We start from the raw sequence: 19,910 nt of genomic DNA on the forward strand, positions 1-19,910 counted from the left end.
CAGTTTGTTGATAGCAGTGACGGCAGCGGGCATTACGCTCTTGCTGTAGTTTATTACAAATCAGAGATCTGTATCTGTGGCTAGATGGGAGTAGAGTGAAGCATGAGTTCAGGGGGTGGCTGGGTTCTTGTACTATGGTGAGTGATTTGCGTGGGATGGCAGTGTCAATGAGGGCTGGGTTGTTGCGATTGTTTGTAGGGCTGGCTGGGCTCGACAGTAACCCTTGGCAACCAGATTGAGTCAATTGGCAACCGTTTCATGGTTGCCCCCTTTGGCAACCACCTGTTCAATATTTGTGTTTTTTTAATATATAAAAACAAATCCAAACTTACAAAACTAAAAATTCTTAATTCAAAAGAGGTCAATATTTTATTTGGTTGTCTCTGTAAAGTGTAAACACTACGTTCACGCGCAACACAACATTTCAGCTGTTGTGCGACCGCTTTCCACACACGCATTTGCCGTGAAAAGATACAGGCAAAGCAATTTTCTGTTCACGTTAACGCCGCATGTTAAAATCCGGTGCTTATATGGCACCGGTGCCCGGTAACTACCAGATGGAATAGCAACGCTGATTTCGGTGCCTCATTACGGTGCCACCTAAATGTCTGCGCTGCTCTCCGATGCCCCGAAACAGACATTAGAGGAAACAGAAACATCGCTGCATGTCACGCTAGTAAACACCATTACATTTGGCAGCTGGTAACGTTAGCCTACCATTAGCAACATTAGTAACTGGATTAAATACGGTTAACCTTGTGGTGCATTCAAAGTTATTGTCAAATACCCATTTCTCATCTGTCTTTGTCATTTAACAGCAATTTACTGGTGAAATAAGTTACTACATTTTTAATAATTCAAAAATTGATCTGATCCCTGACTCAAAACAGTGATCCGAACCGTGACTTTTGTGATCCGTTTCACCCCTATTTAAGATGGACGGGAAATTATATTGCAAACCATTCTCTCATTGTTTCATTATTAAAATGTGTGGTATAGTTGCATAAGAAATGAATTGCTCCAAATACAGGCAGTTTAAAACATGGAAACTGTATTGTCAATTTTTCGACAACCAAAAGCTGATGCCTGGTTGCCAAGCCGGCAACCACTTTAAAAAGTTAGTGTTGAGCCCTGGCTGGCTTAAAATAATCGATTCTCCAATTAAAATTGATTTTTTTTGCTCGAGCGATCTGATATCAATTAATAAAATCCCGAAATCAATCTTTTAATATATGCCTTTTCAACATGTATGTGGTGAGATTCTTAATGTAAACATGCATGATAAAAAATACTTGGGGATTTCTTCTTCTTTGTGAATCTTTTTTATATCCACGCAAAATTGGTATCGCAAGTGAAACTTCCCTAACCTAAGTGACGGAAATGTAATTGAATCAGGACCTTGTGAATCAGAATCGAATACCCACCCCTAATTGTTCGCTTTACAAATGTACATTTATTTTACATTAAATCTGTAAAACCACTGGCAATAACAGACGGGCTATTTCTCCCCTCCTCTTGAAGTTAAATAATGTACGTGTTGACAGAAAAAAGGTGAACAATCACACGTTTCCCTGAACTGCTCAGGATCGAGAACGGCGAACGGCTCTCCAGGCCTGCCTAGTCAGCAGATCCTGAAGTGGGTGACAGCGAGATAAGCCCCGTAGGCTTTGCTTTCACTGTCATTAGCAAAAACATGCACACTCATTCATGCACTAATGATATGCTGCAAGATCCATCTCTGCTTGTGCTTTCAGCGGAAAATATCGAAACGCATTCCACACTTTGACCTAAATGAATAGTTTGATGTCAACATAGGTGTCGTGACTATCTGTAAAAGCCGGCATCTCAAGACACATGTGATAACACTGTCATCAAATCTTTCTGGGGTAAAGAAAGGGACTCTGGAGGGCATTTCAAAGACATCAATCCATTTCCACTGCTAAAGGGCCGGGGCGGGGTGGGACTCGAGCTCTGAATCCCCCTGAGGGAAGCGCACAATCATCTCGCAGAGTGATTTCACTCCCACTCTCGCAAACTACACATAGTCATATGCAAATGAAACAAGGATTACATAAATGTTTCTAAATTCGAAAGCGCTTCCCTTAGAAAAACAATTCTACAGTATGGCCCCACAACACAGCGCCTGACAGCTTGCAATAATAAGCTGCAGGAGAATACGGGAGCGGTTGTTTTAGCTGGTGCCTATCTGAGGGCATGCTAATTTAATGTTAATGCATCCATCTGTGCATTAATGGGAAATAATGATGCAAACAAAAGGACAAATAAATAAGGTGTGGACAATCACGGCAATCATGGAAATGTGTTTATGGGGAAATGTGGGAAATAGTTTGAGTGCAAAACAGGAATACAATAAAGAGAATTTATATATTAAAATGTATAACTTGAGGTAGAAAAGAGAAAAGAAAGAAAACAAAAACAATGGGTTTTTTTGTATACTAAAAGCCAGTAATGAGGAATCCTTGCTTTTCTATTCTATTTGGTCCAGTCTGCAGTAGGTAATTGAGTTTGTCAAGCCCTGCACTGTACTGTTGTAAATACAAAAGCGTGTGCCTTTTAAGCAACAGGAAAAAAAATAATTGTAATGATAAACCTGTCAGCCCTGCAGGGATTCAAAAAAACAAAACAAGAAAACACTCAGAGTGCAAGACAGGCTCCAGTTAGCCGGCAATTTTCACAAGCAGAAATTTGGTTGGATAGATGATAGAAAAGTTATGCAAGACCAGCTAATTAATTAGCTATAGAAAACTGGACAGATTGTGGCACCAGGGGAAGTTATTGGGTCTCCATAAAAAGGTGGATTCTTTCTGTTGGGGAAAAAAAAATTGCAATTCAATTTCCAGGTGCCAAAAGATAAGATTTTTTCAAATACATGTGTTACCTTCTTATTTTTTAAACAAATTCTCTGAAGAGACCCACATGAACTGTCTGTGTACCCACAGCCTGACACAGCTTGTGATTTAGTGTCTATTATCCATTGTCCAAAAACACATCGCTCAAGTTCCTTGATGGACATGTTAGCAAAAGAACACTGTATGCCTTAAAGTCAAGGTTTTGTGGATGTTTTACTTTCTTTTTCTACTCTTTCTATATTCACCAAGTTTCCAATCTTTTCCCAACCTAACACAAGTACTTAAAGTCCTTAAACATAACCATGAATACTTTAATTGTGCTTTAGTTGCCAGGAGTGGATATCTAAGGGGAAAACATAAAAAATGTTGCCAGGGAACATTTTGCAGGTATGTTTAATATGAACTTTTTTCTTTTTTTTATGACGCAAAATACATTCAGCAAATGCAAAATAGTTTTTCTTAGAGAAATGGTTGCATGGATGAAATTGAATGTCAATGAAATTAATGTAAATTGCAAAAATGCAGATTACATTACGGATGTGATTGACAGAGAAAGGAATAGATTGGATACAAAAATCACAATTTGACTTTGTAATAGAAGAAGAAAAAGACCTTAAACACAGGCCTGAATTACACACATGCTCAGGACCTATACATGCAACTATCTCCTTGGAGGAGTGCAACGAGCAGTTGGAGGTTCGGTGCCTTGCTCAAGGACACCTTGGTAGTGCCCAGGAGGTGAACTGGCACCTCTCCAGCTACCAATCCACGCTCCGTTTTTTCGGTCCGTACAGGGACTTGAACCTGCGACCCGCTGGTTCCCAACCCAAATCCTCACGGACTGAGCTACTACCACCCACAATACCTCATTTGACCACAGTACACACAGCTATAGACTTTTGCTGTGTCTGGCAATATTACGTGTAGGCAGCAGTAAAGGCCATAAACAAACATGACTATCTACTTTATCTATCCATCATTGCTCAGCTTTTCTAAAATCTACTTCTTGCTCACCAAGCACCACTGTTGCCAACTGAGCAACTGTTTCACCAGATTTTGTGACTTTTCCAGACTCCTTTTAGTGACTAAACATCTCCCGAGAGCCAAGCAACAAATCTAGTGACATTTTCAGTTGGCATCAGCTACTTTCTTGCTCTTGCTCACATAACGCTGCTGGCTCACATAACATGTTGGTTATGTGAGTTGAGCAGAGTTGCCAGATTTGGTCGATCAATCAGCAGCGTAGCTGAAACATGAATGAGCTGCTCCTGCAAAAAGCAACGGGAGGGAAACACTGAGGTCATAGATCTTGAGGAGGATGATATCGCCTCCTTTTTAAATTTTTCACGAGCTAAGACCACAGAGAAATTCACAGTGCATGTGATATACAGCACACTGTTTGCTGCAAAACACTAGACTCTATTTTTGGATGGCATGGCATTGTACTGACGCCCTTCTATTTCCTCAGAATCCTACATTTTTATGTACATAGATGTATCTATTGTATTTTCTATATATACACATGTAGATAGTTATGTGTAGTAAAATCTCTTAAATGTGTAAATGAAGTGATTTTAGCTTTTGGAAGTTAAACATACGATACAGCACATACTGTATATCATCCAGTGGCGGAATGTAAATAAGTACATTTACTTAAGTACTGTACAAATCTGAGGCGCTTGTATTGTACTTTACTTGAGTCTTTTCTTTTCAGGCCACTGTGAATTACTATAAATCTTACTCCACGTAAATTATTTAACAGTTTTTTACTTTACAGATTGAGATTTTTGCAAAAACAATATATGTAGAGTTTATAAAATATGATATTTTGTTATAGATTATGATATTTTGTTATAGATTAAACTACTGTTCCTGATGATATTGACATAACCTATGTTTTCGGTTTTGGTTTGTCCGTTTGCTTTGTCTGTCAGTAATAGCTTCAGAGAGCCAGGCTTCCGTATACCTTAATTAACCAAGTTAAAGTAACTATATGTAACTTTTTTTAAATGTTTCTGAAACTGTGTAGTTTTTCATCCAATGATCATAAATCACATGTAACAACAAACGAGACTAACAGTAAAAAGAACTCTATTTTTATATAGTTTTTATTAATGCCTCTGCCCGGGTCCGCAAAGTCACAAAATGATTTACGGCAGGTAGACCCACTACCTATCTACAGTAACACATTCTGAAGGGTCACAGATTTTGGTGTAACACCAGAAAAGCCTGTGTTATTGTATCCAGCCAGGTAAAAGGTAGCAGGAGATTTCTTTATATAGGCCTAATTGTATTTTAATTAGGGCTGTCAAAATAACACGTTCATTTCGATTAATTAATCTGAGAAAAAATAACACGTTAAAAAAAATAACGCAGATTAATCCATTCCATATTGACGTTTGACCCGGAGCCGTTCTAGCAACCATTCGACTGTAAAATGAAGGAGGGAGACGAGAATGTGCTTCCTGGATCATTAATTGGAACATTTACTTACCGAAATCTGGTGCCACTGATATGTCTGCTCTTCTCTCTGATGCTCTGAAACAGACAGGCAACACAAACACCGCTGCACGTGCAATAGTTAACACTATACTCGACAGCAGCTAACGTTAGCCTACCGCTAGCTAGTAGCTGGATTAAACACGGTTACAATGCTGACAGCTAACCCTAAACGGTGTAAAGTTTGACTGTGTTTTACTGTAGAGGACTGTGACTCAACACCGGTATGTAACAATCTGGAGCTGCCGTCGGAAAAACAACACAGACGGTGCGTTCAATGAAACTGGTGAACTACAGCCTTGTGGTGCATTTGAAGTTATTGTAAATGTCCTTTTCCCATCTGGTGGTTGTTTTTGTCGTTCAACAGCAATTTACTAGCGAAATAAGTTATTGTTATTGTTATACATTATTATTAAATCATTTAATTTTGACCATATGGCCTTAGCAATAAACAAGCCGTTCTTTAATGTCACCGACTGTTGTTTAGTACCCTTTTTTTTTCTTTTCTTTTTTTACTTTCTTAAAAAGTATTTGTTCAGGCACCGTTAATTATGTATGCGATTAATTTTGATTAATTAATCACAGAATATATAATTAATCAGATTACATTTTTTAATCGATTGACAGCCCTAATTTTAATGTTATTTTTAGAAGTTGTCTGTTGTCTGTAGTTATGGCTGATACTGGGGAATGGCCATCACGGAAAAGAAGGAAATTAAACTAAGAACAACTAAAAGCTAAAAGGGAAAGTGACAGTCGAGCTTTCAACAGATGGAGACAATTACAAGATGTAAATAATACAGCAGCTGCTCACTTGTGAGCTTTTTCTACTGTTTTTACTTTCTTTATAACTTTTATAAGTGTACTTTTACTATGTACACGATATCTGCCAACCATGGACACTAAAAACACCAGTTCAACTTTTTCTGCGCAAGTTTATTCATTGCCGGCAACTGTATCTGCGAAGCACGGCGGTCCGGCCGGAAAGACCTGATGTCCCCTGTGAACTGAGAGGAGAAGGGGATGCCGAGCCGGGGCTGAGTTTCACGCTAAGAAACATTGCTACAAACATCGTTACAAACCAGTCCTTCCCTCGGTCGTTACGGGGAATGTAAGATCTCTCCCGGTACCAGAGGGAATATCGTGAGTGTAGCATCATGCTGTTTACGAAGACATGGTTGACGGAGCTCACGCCAGACACGAACATTACAGTGGAGGGTTTCCAGACAGTACGGCCGGACAGGACAAGTGAGAGTGGTAAGAGGAAAGGAGGAGGGCTGGCCATGTTTGTTAATGATAGGTGGTGTAATCCTGGTCACATCTCTATCAAAGAACTCTGTAGCAGGTACATTGAGCGGTTAGCCGTTAGCATGAGGCCATTCTACATCCCAAGGGAATTCTCACGTTATCCTCTGCTAATGCTGACTCAGCTTGGGATGTCCTGCACTCTGCTACAAACAGGCGACAGACACAACACCCACAGGCCCTCTTTCTCATCTCTGGTGACTTCAGCCATGCCTCTCCATCCTCCACTATCCCTTCATTCACCCAGTATGTGACATGCCCCACCAGAGACAATAAAACACTGGATTTATTTTTTGCCAACACCAAGAAGGCATATAACCCATCTCCTTTTCTTCCCCTGGGAAGATCAGACCAGAACCTGATCCACCTCCTGTCTGTGTACAAACCTCTGGTCTGCAGGCGGCCAGCCGTCCCACGCACTGTGAGGAGATGGTCTGATGAGGCTTGTGAAGCCTTAAAAGACTGTTTAAACAAAACTATGTGGGATATACTCATGGGGAGGACATTGACAGTCTCACATGTTGTATAACGGACTACATCAATTTCTGTGTGGAAAATGTTGTACTGACCAGGACTGTGCAATGTTTTCCCAACAATAAACCCTGGATTACTCCTGACATAAAGGCCACGTCCACACGTACCAAAACAATCTTTTTTTTACCCGTCTTCCCTGGATTCGTTTCAAGAATAGTTGCGTCCAAACGGATCCATTTGTAAAAGACTCAACGCGCTACTTCATATTCCAGGCCTATAGGCGGCGCCGTTTCTGCTACAGAAATTCACCAAAAACGGAGAAGAAGAGCATCGTCACTTCCACTTCCCATCATAACATGACTAGACTATAACGTTCTCTTAATACATCCATGGACTATAATAACTTTCACCACTGCTCATTTTTATAAAGGCCGCCGCATTAAAACGTGTCTTTGTTTACATTGTATAATATGCTGTTGGATTGCTTTTTATTTTGCAATTCTGTCTGCCATCGGACATGATTGCAGCGCGCTAGCTAGCAGAGCTAACGTTAGCGCGCTAACGCTGCTAGCTAACATCGGCAGTCAAACAAACATCAATGAGCCAATGTCTTTTTGATAATCTACACGTTTTTCTTGCAGTAGCCTTTCTACAATAAGCCGTGGTAAAAGTTACTATAATCCATTCAAGGAGTTGATAAGCAGACAGAATAGCTAGCTAGTTGATAAGTTGTCTACTTCCACTTTATAAACAGCTAACCATAGCAGCTAACGTTAACGTCAGCTACGTCGCTGATGTAGCGGTCAGCTACTTTAGCGATGTTTAATGTTAGCTACATAACGTTAGCAATATATCTTGTGTACAATCCAGGACTGGCAGAACAGAGGGAAGTGTCAGGGAGCAGAGACAAAGTATTTAGATGAAGTGAGCTGGTTTGACCATGGAGATGGGATATGCTCGCTTAGCTTCACCGCAGTCGTGTGTGGCCGTGCACTAGTGCGGGACTGCGGGTAAGAGGTCGAGGGGTGTGGCGATGACATCATAGATACGGACGTATTCATATTCGCTGTCCAAACGAAGACAAAAGAGAGCCGTTTTCGAATTTTTTCACCCTGAGACCAGGTTTCAAAAAAGTGCGTTTTCAGGCAGTGCGTTTACAGAATTCGTTTGGATGGTCGGCCCAAACTATGCTAAACATGTGCGTTTGCATCAAAAAGCGTCTCCGTGTGGATGGCCCCAAAGACTCTTCTTAAGGAAAAGGGGAGGGGTTTTGGGTCAGGAAATAAAGAGGAACTCAAGATGGAACTGAGAGGGAAGATCAGAGAGGGAAAAAAAACACTGCAGGAGGAAAATGGAGGATCAGTTGCAGTGTAAGAACACCAGGGAGCTCTGGAAAAGCCTTAAAACCATCTCAGGCTATACAGAACTAAAACCTCAGACTGTGGGGGACACAAAGTGGGTGAATGATCTGAATCTTTTCTTCAACAGATTTGATGGGTCATTTACCCCTCCCCCTGTCCAGTCCTCCCTGCTGTGGCAAACACCACTGTCTGCACCCCCTGGGGTTTGTCACACCCCCGCCATCACTTCCCCACTCACAACCTCCAACTAACAGCCCCCCTCCTCCAACACACAGCACCCCTCCCCCAACCTGTCCTTCACAATACACCAGGTGAGGAGTGAGCTACGGAGGATCAGGGTGAGGAAAGCAGCGGGTCCTCATGGCCTCAGCTGCAGGCTTCTCAAATCCTGTGCAGATCAGCTGTGCAGAATAGTGGGACACATGTTCTACCTGAGCCTGACGCTAGGGAGGGTGCCACAGCTGCGGAAGACATCCTGCGTGGTGCCTGTGCCAAAGACCCCGCATCCCAAGGATCTCAATAGCTACAGGCCCGTGGCACTGACATCCCACCTGATGAAGACTCTGGAAAGGCTGGTCCTGGTACATCTCCGCCCCATGGACCCACTTCAGTTTGCCTATCAACCTGGCACTGGGGTGGATGACGCCATCTTCTCATCTTCATCTTCTCTACAAATCTCTCTCCCACCTGGAAAAGGCTAGAAGCACTGTGAGAATCACGTTCTACGATTTCTCCAGCGCTTTCAACACCATCCAGCCAATGCTTCTGAGGGAAAAGTTGGAGCAAACAGGGGTGGACCTCCACCTCACTGGATGGATATTGGACTACCTCACCAACCGACCTCAGTTTGTAAGGATACAGGGCTGTGTGTCTGACATAGTTGTCTGCAGCACAGGGGCCCCACAAGGAACAGTTCTGGCCCCGTTCCTGTTCACCCTCTACACTGCAGACTTCACCTATCACCCAGGAAACTGCCACCTACAAAAGTTCTCTGATGACTCTGGGTTTACCCAGTCTATAGGCCTACATCATTAGACGTGACAATGGCTAGTAGAAAACCTAAAGGAGAAAGGTGGATGGGAAAAATTCAAAGAAAAGAGGGCCAAGTCTCTCGAGACTGATGCAGCAAAATGCAAAAAGAGTTAATTTCACATCAGCAAGAGAGGTACCGGTAAGTGCTAGGAGCAGGACACATTATAATAGGCTGCATTTATCCCTATCTTAGCGAATTGCATAGTCAGCTATCAACATGGGTGTGCATCATGATTATGAAAATGATCCTGCCATTTAGTGCTGTTTTTATCGCGGGTTGACCGCGATTTCACTTCGTTGTACAAGAGAGGTTGTAGTGAGCTCACTTTTGCTGCTAGGATGAAGACTATGGTATTGAATTAAATGGGAAAACATCAGGCATGCATTGGTAACACTCTAAAACGTGCTAAAAAACAGGGATGGGGGCTAAATAATTCACCAAATTTAACCAAAAGTTTAACCAAAAAAATCCTAGCTTGCACTGTCTGTCTGTCTTCCATCAGAGTGCAGTTTTTCCTTGTTTTTCATATTTGCGTTTACTATTGTGGAACTGACAAATACCTGGTGGTTGTTTGTGAAAGCTTCATAGACAAAATTGATAGGGCCTAGTCATTTTCATCATTTCACAGCCTTAATATGAATCAAAAGTGTAATATGACATTGACAAAATATTAAATAGGTTATTCAATGCTAATTCTTTAACACAAAGCAACACATTATATCATCAATAACAGCTAATAACCTCTTTAAAATCATGTGTTTATTCAGGTTGAAGATTGTTGCAGCACAAAAGATGACAGGGTAGTAACTAACACTCAGTGTAGTTTTGGTATAGGCCTACAGAATATCTAATCCCCAGGTACAGCAAGTAGCCTACTTTATCTCTGAAAGTGTTGTCAGTAATACTCTGTACTGTTTTAGAATCAGAATCAGAATCAGAAAGGGCTTTATTGCCAAGTACGTTGCACATACGAGGAATTTGTCATGGTGTTGTTGGAGCATGTCACACATACAAATATAAGGATAAAAAGATATACACAATATAAGTATAAACATATACACACAGTACGTATTAATAACGATAAAATAAATTTAAATAAATAGTAAAATAAGTTAAACAGTAGTGAAAAGGGACGCTACAGCAGAGTAGGTACAGTGGCATGAGGAGCCAGAGGTGAGGTGTGGAGAGAGTCAGGGTGGATTCCGAGCCTTGTTTAGAAGGCTAGTGGCGGAGGGGAAAAAACTGTTTATGTGGCGTGAGGTTTTGGTCCTGATGGACCTCATCCTCCTGCCAGAGGGGAGTGGCTCAAAGAGCTTGTGTCCGGGGTGGGAGGGGTCAGCCACAATCTTTCCAGCACGCTTCAGAGTCCTGGTGGCGTATAGGTCCTGGAGCGGCGGCAGATTGCAGCCAATCACCTTCTCAGCTGACCGAATGACACGCTGCAGCCTGCCCTTGTCCTTGGCAGTGGCAGCAGCGTACCAGATGGTGATGGAGGATGTGAGGATGGACTCAATGATGGCTGTGTAGAAGTGCACCATCATTGTCTTTGGCAGGTTGAATTTCTTCAGCTGCCGCAGGAAGTACATCCTCTGTTGTGCTTTCTTGACGAGGGAGCTGATGTTCAGCTCCCACTTGAGGTCCTGGGAGATGATAGTTCCCAGGAAGCGGAAAGACTCCACAGTGTCGATTGTGGAGCCACAGAGGGTGATGGGGGCAGGTGGGGCTGGGTTCTTTCTGAAGTCCACAACCATCTCCACTGTCTTTAGAGTGTTGAGCTCTAGGTTGTTTTGCCTGCACCAGGTCACCAGGTGGTCAGCCTCCCACCTGTAGGCGGACTCGTCTCCATCAGAGATGAGTCCGATGAGGGAGGTGTCGTCCGCAAACTTCAGAAGCTTGACGGACTGGTGACTGGAGGTGCAGCTGTTGGTGTACAGGGAGAAGAGCAGAGGAGAAAGAACGCAGCCCTGGGGCGATCCGGTGCTGATGGTCTGTGAGTCGGAGACGTGTTTCCCCAGCTTCACATGCTGCTTCCTGTCAGACAAGAAGTCAGTGATCCACCTGCAGGTGGAGTCAGGCACACCAAGCTGGGAGAGTTTCTCCTGAAGCAGAGCCGGGATGATGGTGTTGAAGGCAGAGCTGAAGTCCACAAACAGGATCCTGGCGTAGGTTCCTGCGGAGTCCAGGTGCCGGAGGATGTAGTGGAGGGCCAGGTTGACTGCATCATCTACAGACCTATTGGCTCTGTAGGCAAACTGCAGGGGGTCCAGGAGGGGGTTGGTGATGGCTTTGAGGTGTGAAAGCACAAGGCGCTCAAAGGACTTCATAACCACAGAGGTCAGGGCGACGGGTCTGAAGTCATTAAGTCCTGTGGTCCTTGGCTTCTTGGGGACAGGGATTATGGTTGAGGTCTTGAAGCAGGCTGGCACGTGACATGTCTCCAGTGAGGTGTTAAAAATGTCTGAACACTGGAGACAGCTGCTCAGCGCAGTGCTTCAAGCTGGATGGGGAGACAGCATCCGGTCCAGCAGCTTTCCTGGGATTCTGTCTCCTAAAGAGTCTGTTGACGTCCCTCTCGTGAATGGAGAGTCGTCATTGAGGTGGGAGGGGGGGGTGGAGGTGGAGGGGACCTTTAAGGAGGGCATTGGTGGGGGGGCCCAGGACCCTGCTGAGGTGGGCGAGGTGGAGGTGATGCACAGTGGCTGTAGCTGTAGGGAGGTGTCGTGGGGGATGGTGTCAGGACTGTCCTTTTGTCTTTCAAATCGACAGTAGAACTCGTTCAGGTCGTTGGCTAGGTGTCGGTCATTGAAGGAGTGGGGGGTTTTAGGCTTGAAGTTGGTGATCTGCCTAAGTCCTTTCCAGACAGTCGCAGAGTCGTTAGCTGAGAACTGGCGTTGGAGCTTCTCAGAGTACCGATGTTTAGCCTCCTTCACTGCCTTGCTAAATTTGTACTTTGACTCTTTAAATCTGTCTTCGTCCCCACTCCTGAACGAGTCTTCCTTAGCCAGCCTTAACCTTCTGAGTTTGGCTGTGAACCAGGGTTTGTCATTGTTGAAACTCACCCTGGTGCTTGATGGAACACAGCAGTCCTCACAGAAGCTTATGTATGACGTCACAGCCTCTGTGTACTCATCCAGACTGTTGGTAGAAGTCCTGAACACATCCCAGTCAGTACAATCCAAACACGACTGGAGATCCTCCACAGCCTCACTGGTCCACTTCCTTGATGTCCTCGCTACAGGTTTGCAGAGCTTTAGTTTCTGCCTGTAGGCGGGGATCAGGTGGACCATGACGTGGTCAGAGTGTCCCAGTGCAGCACGGGGGACGGCGTGATAAGCATCCCTGACTGTGGTGTAACAGTGATCCAGAATGTTCTCCTCTCTGGTCGGGCATTTAATATGTTGTCTATATTTAGGGAGTTCATGAGTGAGGTTCCCTTTATTAAAGTCACCAAGGACAATAACTAGGGAGTCCGGGTTGGTCCGCTCCACACACAGTATCTGGTCGGCAAGCATGCGCTGCGCGTCCTGCACGTTGGCCTGCGGTGAGATGTAAACACCGACCAGAATGAATGAATGGAACTCACGGGGTGAATAAAAAGGCTTACAGTTTATGATGAAATACTCCAGGTCAGGAGAACAATGCTGCTGGATCACTGTCACGTCGTTGCACCAACCGCTGTTGATGTAGAAACAGATTCCTCCACCTTTAGTTTTGCCGGAGAGGTCCGTGTCTCTGTCCGCTCTGAAAAGCTGGAAGCCTGCCAGCTGCAGCACAGAGTCCGGTATTATTCCACAGAGCCACGTCTCCGTGAAGCACAAAACAGCAGATGAAGAAAAGTCCCTGTTTCCCCCCAACAGCAGTTGTAATTCCTCCACTTTGTTGGGCAGAGAGCGTACATTAGAGAGGAATATTCCAGGTAACGGTGTGCGTGATCCTCGCTGGCGGAGACGCACCAGCCCGTTTCCCTCTCCTCCGGCGTTTCGCTGCGTGAGCAAAGGTGAGCGCACCTTTGACCAGAATGTCCAAAATTTCCAGTGAAGGGAGAAGAAAAGTGGGAAATAAGTCTGATGGTGTTGTTGCCCTGAAGTTCACGAGCTCTTCACTTGTGAATGAGATACGGGTACCATCGCAAGAAACAAAGTTAAAACACAAAACAAAACAGAGCGCTCCAACACACCGTGTCGCCATTCTGCGGCGCCATCTTGGTATAATTACAAGCTTGTGTAATTTGGGGTTTCTGTAGCCAGTGACATTTCATTATTTGTATTTTATTTTCAATGCAGATGTAATGGCATTGTACATTTTTGTTTTTATTTGAAGACTGAGGCTTCATTAATAAACACAACCCCAATTATCATCATTGGTTTTGAGAGGTTACTTGCTGTGAATACCTTGTCTGATAGGCTACAGTATTGCGGCATAGTATCAGGACATCCTGGCTAGTGTCTGTCGTGCACGGCTAGGGGTGAATGGCCGGATGATGGGCCTATTTTGGAGCAAGTCCAAGGGTCTCATTTATAAAACTGTGTGAGGATCCTTACTAAAAGTGTACGTACGCCCAAAAGCCACAAATGGCGTACACCAAAAAAGAATTCAGATTTAAAAAACCTAAAAACACATCTACAAGCAATGTTCCCTTTATAAATCACAGATTACCCACAAGTGTGCGTACGTGAATCAGCCTTTTATCCCGCCCTGTACACGCCCATTTTTAACCATAAATAGTCAATGCAAAGCACCTCATGAATGCTGATCAGTATGTTAATGACCCTGGCAGTTGTTCTTTTGTTATGCCGAATCATGACGACTGGCGGGGAAAAAGCAAGTAGGCATTTCGGCACTCGGGGACAGCTTCGATATACCAGACCTATATGATAAGATTTAACAGAACTATATATTATAGGATATCCAAACAAGCCTTAGTGATAAAGTTGAAGATTATATACAATATTTATATAAAACACTTAGCTGTCTGACATTTCCCTCTGGAAACAGCCGGTTGCCCCCAGAGTGGCGAGGATGTGTATTTGGACCGGGATGGCACGGTTCCGGCGCTTTGCCCTCTCTAATGGACCCAATTCAGTACATACAGCAGGGAAAATAAGTATTGAACGCGTCAACATTTTTCTCAGTAAAGATATTTCTGATGGGGCTATCGGCATGAAATTTTCACTAGATGTCAGTAACAACCCAAGTAATCCACAAATACAAAGATATCAAAACAAATAAGTCCATAAATTAAGTTGTGTATAATAAAGTGAAATGACACAGGGAGAAAGTATTGAACACACTTGCTAAAATGTACTTAATACTTAATAGAAAAGCCTTTGACAGCTTGAAGAAACTAGTCGCACACATTGCTCAGCTGTGATTTTTGCCCATTCTTCCACACAAACTGTTTTTAAATCTTGAAGGTTTGGGGGCTTCTTCTATGAACCTCTTCTTTCCAGAGGTTTTCAATTGGATTCAAGTCAGGTGATTGACTGGGCCATTCTAACAGCTTGATTTTCTTTCTCTGAAAACAATTGAGAGTTTCCTTGGCTGTGTGCTGAAATGTCCACCCTCGTTTCATCTTCAGCATCATAGTGGATGGCAGCAGATTCTTATCAAGAATGTCACGGTAAATTTCTCCATTCATCCTTCCTTCAATTATATGAAGTCTGCCAGTGCCAGATGCTGAAAAACAGCCCCACACCATGATGCTCCCACCTCCAAACTTCACTGTTGGTATGGTGTTTTTAGGGTGACGTGCAGTGCCATTTCTCCTCCAAACATGGTGTATGCTATGACAGCCAACGAGTTCGATTTTGGTCTCACCTGACCAGATTATATTCTCCCAACATGTCATTGGCTTGTCCAGATGTTGTGCAGCAAACTTTAACCCTTGTATTGTCCTTCGTGTCACGGGGACTTGTTTAGTTTCTCTACATGTTGTGTTAGCCTGGCGTTGTGCTTCGGGGTCCCCGGGACACTGGTTTCATTTCATGTCAAACATTTGGTTGTTATTGTGTGTGAAGTACGAGATGCTGGGAAGCGGTGGGAAACGTGTTCGAGTTCGGCGCCCCCATAGCTTGAACGCTTCAAGCACGGGGCGCCATGAGCAAGATACCGTTCGACAAACAGGAGCGTTTCTCATAGTCACTGCATTGAGCCAGACATCTGCGCGCAGTTGTCCCTGCACGCTCCTCGGTGGAAAAGGCAACACGGACGGAGATAGAGTTGCGTTGTGAAAAACATTTGGTTGTTATTGTGTGTGTGTGTGTGTGTGTGTGTGTGTGTGTGTGTGTGTGTGTGTGTGTGTGTGTGTGTGTGTGTGTGAAGTGAGCACAGCGGGAGAACGTGGGAATGGAAAAGAAAAGACGTGGAAGCTCGCTTAAGCGAGCTTCCACATGCCTTTTCTTGAGCAGTGTTGTCTTGTGTGGTGTGCGTGCATAGAGGCCATGGCGGTTGAGTGCATTACTAATTGTTTTCTTTGAAACAACTGTACCTGCTTCTTCCAGGTCTTTCTGAAGATCTCTGCGAGTGGTCCTTGGTTCTTCGACAACTCTTCTATGTATTCTATGGACTCCTCTGTCAGAAATCTTGCGAGGAGCACCTGGTCGTGGCCGGTTAATGGTGAAATGATGTTCTTTCCACTTCTGGATAATGGCCCCAACAGCGCTCACTGGAACTTTCAGAAGTTTAGATATTCGTCTGTAACCAATGCCATCCGTATGTTTTTCTACAATAAGTTTGCGAAGGTCTTGGGACAGCTCTTTGCTTTTACCCATCATGAAATGCTTCTTGAGTGACACCTTGGTAATGAGAAACCTTTTTATAGGCCATCAATTAGGACTAATCCAGCTGATATTAATTTGCACTAATAGGGGGCTTCCTAAATACTGACAGATTTCAGCTGGTTTATTGGCTTCCCATGCATTTTTACACCCATTTTTCTTTGTGTTCAATATTTATTCCCATTATCATTCCACTTTATTACACATAACTTTTGTCATGGACATACATGTTTTGATTTCTTTGTATGTGTGGATTACTTGGGTTGTTACTGACATCTGGTGAAAGTTTAAAGATCGTTAAAGTTTAAAAATCGTTAAGTTTAAACATTAACGATTTTTTTGTTAAAGATTTTAAATTGGATTTTACGAGGTGTTTATGGAACAAGTATCAGTACAGTGCAAATAGCACTGCTGGATTTAATCTTCATGGTAACGTGGATGATATGGAGTAAAAAAAATGTGTGTGAGGCATCAATACTTGAACATATGAGTAATCTTTATTCCCACATTTACTTTCTGCAGTCTGACTTCAGTTCACCACCTCACCATCTGCGTCGCCAATTCTCATTGTCTCCAAAATGTGCGTATGCATGAGTCAGAGTTTGCGTGGAGAACCGCACATTCTCCCGTCAAGTTTGTTTTTTATAAATCACAACCTTTGCGTGGGAAGTGGCGTACGCCCCATTTTGTGCGTACGCCACGTTTATAAATGAGACCCCAGGGCTGTTTTTTAGCCCCAGTCCATCCCTGACTTTACATAAAAGGCCAGAGCAGACTGTATCTGCTGAGGAGACTCAGGTCTTTTGGGGTGCAGGGGGCACTCCTGAGGACATTTTATGACTATGTGGTGGCATCAGCCATTCTCTATGGAGTGGTCTGCTGGGGCAGTGGCATTGCAGTGGCAGACAGGAAAAGACGGGACAGGCAGATTAAGAAGGCCAGCTCTGTTCTTGGTTGCCCCCTTGACGCCGTGGAGAGATACCGCAGGTCTTTCCTGCCTGCTGCTGTCAGACTCTACAATCAGCACTGCTCCCAGTAGACCACATGGACAAAACGCACAAGCCGGAATGATAAAACGTGCAATAAATAAGGTCTGTGCATTACTAGAAATACATTTTACTATTTTAATATTTATTCTCTTTAATTATATTTATTATTGTGTGTTTATCTGTGTCTTCTGCTTTTCCTCTTATCCGTTGCTGCTGCAACAAGTGTGAATTTCCCCATTGTGGGATTAATAAAAGGATTTTGAATTTTGAATCTTGACTCACCAACCATTTACATTTTATTATTTTTGGTGCATATTATTCAATATTATTGCAGCAATCACATATTTGACGCTGAAACGATGTTAAAAAACTGAGCTTAATTTGCTTGGAAAGTTAAGTCTTTTCTACATCTTAAAGATATTATACACTGAAGTACAATCATTGATGCCGTTAAAAAATAGTTCTAACCAATACGAAAGATAAAAGGTATAATTTGTCCTGCCCTAAAAAAAACTAACAAAAGACTCAGGAAGATGTCAACCAATCAGTCTAAACACGCCTGGGGCTCGGGCCTTTAACAAATTACCAAGGTACATTAAGGGGCTTTCACACCTGCCTCATTTAGTTCGGTTGAACCGCACTAGAGTTTGTTTACCTCCTTGGTGTGGTTTGTTTGGGCAGGTGTGAATGCGGCAACGAAAACAATGTCTGATTATTTCAATAACATCAGCTGGTTTGACCACAGAGATGAAAGAAATATGCACTAGTCCAGAACACAGGAACTTTTTTTCTGTGTTTACTTTCTTGCTCCCACCCCAGACACATCTGACCAATAAGCGGCGTGAATGTTCATGAATGGTTTGTAATGACGCATTTTGGTACATTTGGATTTTTTGCAGATGTGAAACGAAACCGAAACAAGGAGAAAATCGCTCCGAGTTTACAAACTCATCAAGTGATTTGGACCAGAGCAAACAAACTACAGGTGTGAAAACACCCTAAGTTGCACTATTCAAATTTGTGAGACCATCAGAGCAGCATGGGCGATAGCCTCAGAAAGGCTAAATATCAACATTAGGCTACTGATTATAAGTCAAAATCATCCGTTTGTGGTTTGCATCTCTCTCTCTCTCTCTTCATTTTAGTTGGGGACACCCTACTTTTTTCACTTGGTAAAAAAACGGTGTTGCATTAGTGCAATGAAAGAGCTGCACTTGGGCATGAAACCTTGTCAGAACTGTCTTGGGATGATATAATCTTTTGTTGAGCTCTGGAAATCCTTTTAATCACTCACCCCTCCACAGTTGGGTCAGTGCTGCTGGAACCAGGAAGAATACAGCGACTTGGACAGTAAAGCTTCCGTACTGCCTGGTAATAAAGAAAATAAATTAAATAGGCTTCAAGTATTAAACTTCCTTCAGATAAGAAATTTGCTCTTCATGTACTGCAAGGTAGGCCGCAAAGTATAGCGCAGAGGCAAAGCGCAGCGCAGGTATACGTCATCGCTTCAGGCAACGCCACACACAGATGTTACCTCATTGGTTGTGTTTTGAAAAGGTCAGCGGCAATCAAGGTCAAAGTTGAAATAATTTTAACTTTGACCGCCGCGCTTGGTGGCAATTTTGAGCTTTAGCATTCTGAACACTAGAGCTGGGCAATATATCGATATTATATCAATATCGTGATACGAGACTAGATATCGTCTTAGATTTTGGATATCGTAATATCGTGATATGGCATAAGTGTTGTCTTTTCCTGGTTTTAAAGGCTGCATTACAGTAAAGTGATGTCATTTTCTTACCAGACTGTTGTAACTGTTCTATTGTCTGCCTTTACCCACTTAATCATTATATCAACATTACTGATGATTTATCAAAAATCTCATTGTGTAAATATTTTGTGAAAGCACCAATAGTCAACCCTACAATATCGTTTCGGTATCGATATCGAGGTATTTGATTAAAAATATCGGGATATTTGATTTTCTCCATATCGACAAGCCCTAATGAACACTTTGGGGCAGCAACACAAATGATGTAATGTTAAAAAACATCTCTTTTGTCACATGGCTTCTTAGAATATATAAAGATTTAATGGAAAGACTGAAGTTCCTAATTCCTAACTACATGTTAGAGCATTTTGCATATAATGTATAGCCTACTCAACATATTGTAGAAAAACTGTGTAAAACTATTGTGCTTTCTCCTTTGAATTTAATTGGCATTGGCATTCCAAGGTTGCAGTGTTAACTGACATCAATTGGCACACATCTTGTACCGTGTCCTGTTGGTACTAAACAGAGAAGAACATGTATTTATTATATACCACCTGCAAAAACAGTAAACTATACAAAATAAGTATATATACTGTACACAGTAGGCTATGTAGTATGGAATTGGGACAGAGCTGTAGTATAATATAGTCTAACTTGAGTGTCTTGTTTAAGGCCACTTAAACAAAGATCTATGGACAGATCAATTGTTGTGACTTGCCAGGAAACAACTCCTCGCCAGTTGTTTTTGCTGCAAGGTAAATTAAGTCTTAAGATAACACTCTTCTCAAACTGCTCATTTCCAACATAATTAACATTATTGACCCCAACA

General features: G+C 42.8%; 1 long non-coding RNA gene across 1 annotated transcript in view; it reads right to left on the reverse strand.

The window, feature by feature from the left end:
• The window catches only part of LOC116034857, a 43,621-nt gene that overhangs the window by 8,299 nt on the left and 15,412 nt on the right, over positions 1–19,910 (reverse strand). The window contains exon 2 of the long non-coding RNA XR_004101222.2: positions 18,602–18,675. This is a non-coding gene — a long non-coding RNA (uncharacterized LOC116034857). The remainder of the gene's footprint in view (positions 1–18,601; positions 18,676–19,910) is intronic.

This window comes from Sander lucioperca, chromosome 14, assembly GCF_008315115.2.
Source record: "Sander lucioperca isolate FBNREF2018 chromosome 14, SLUC_FBN_1.2, whole genome shotgun sequence".
NCBI lineage: Eukaryota > Metazoa > Chordata > Actinopteri > Perciformes > Percidae > Sander > Sander lucioperca.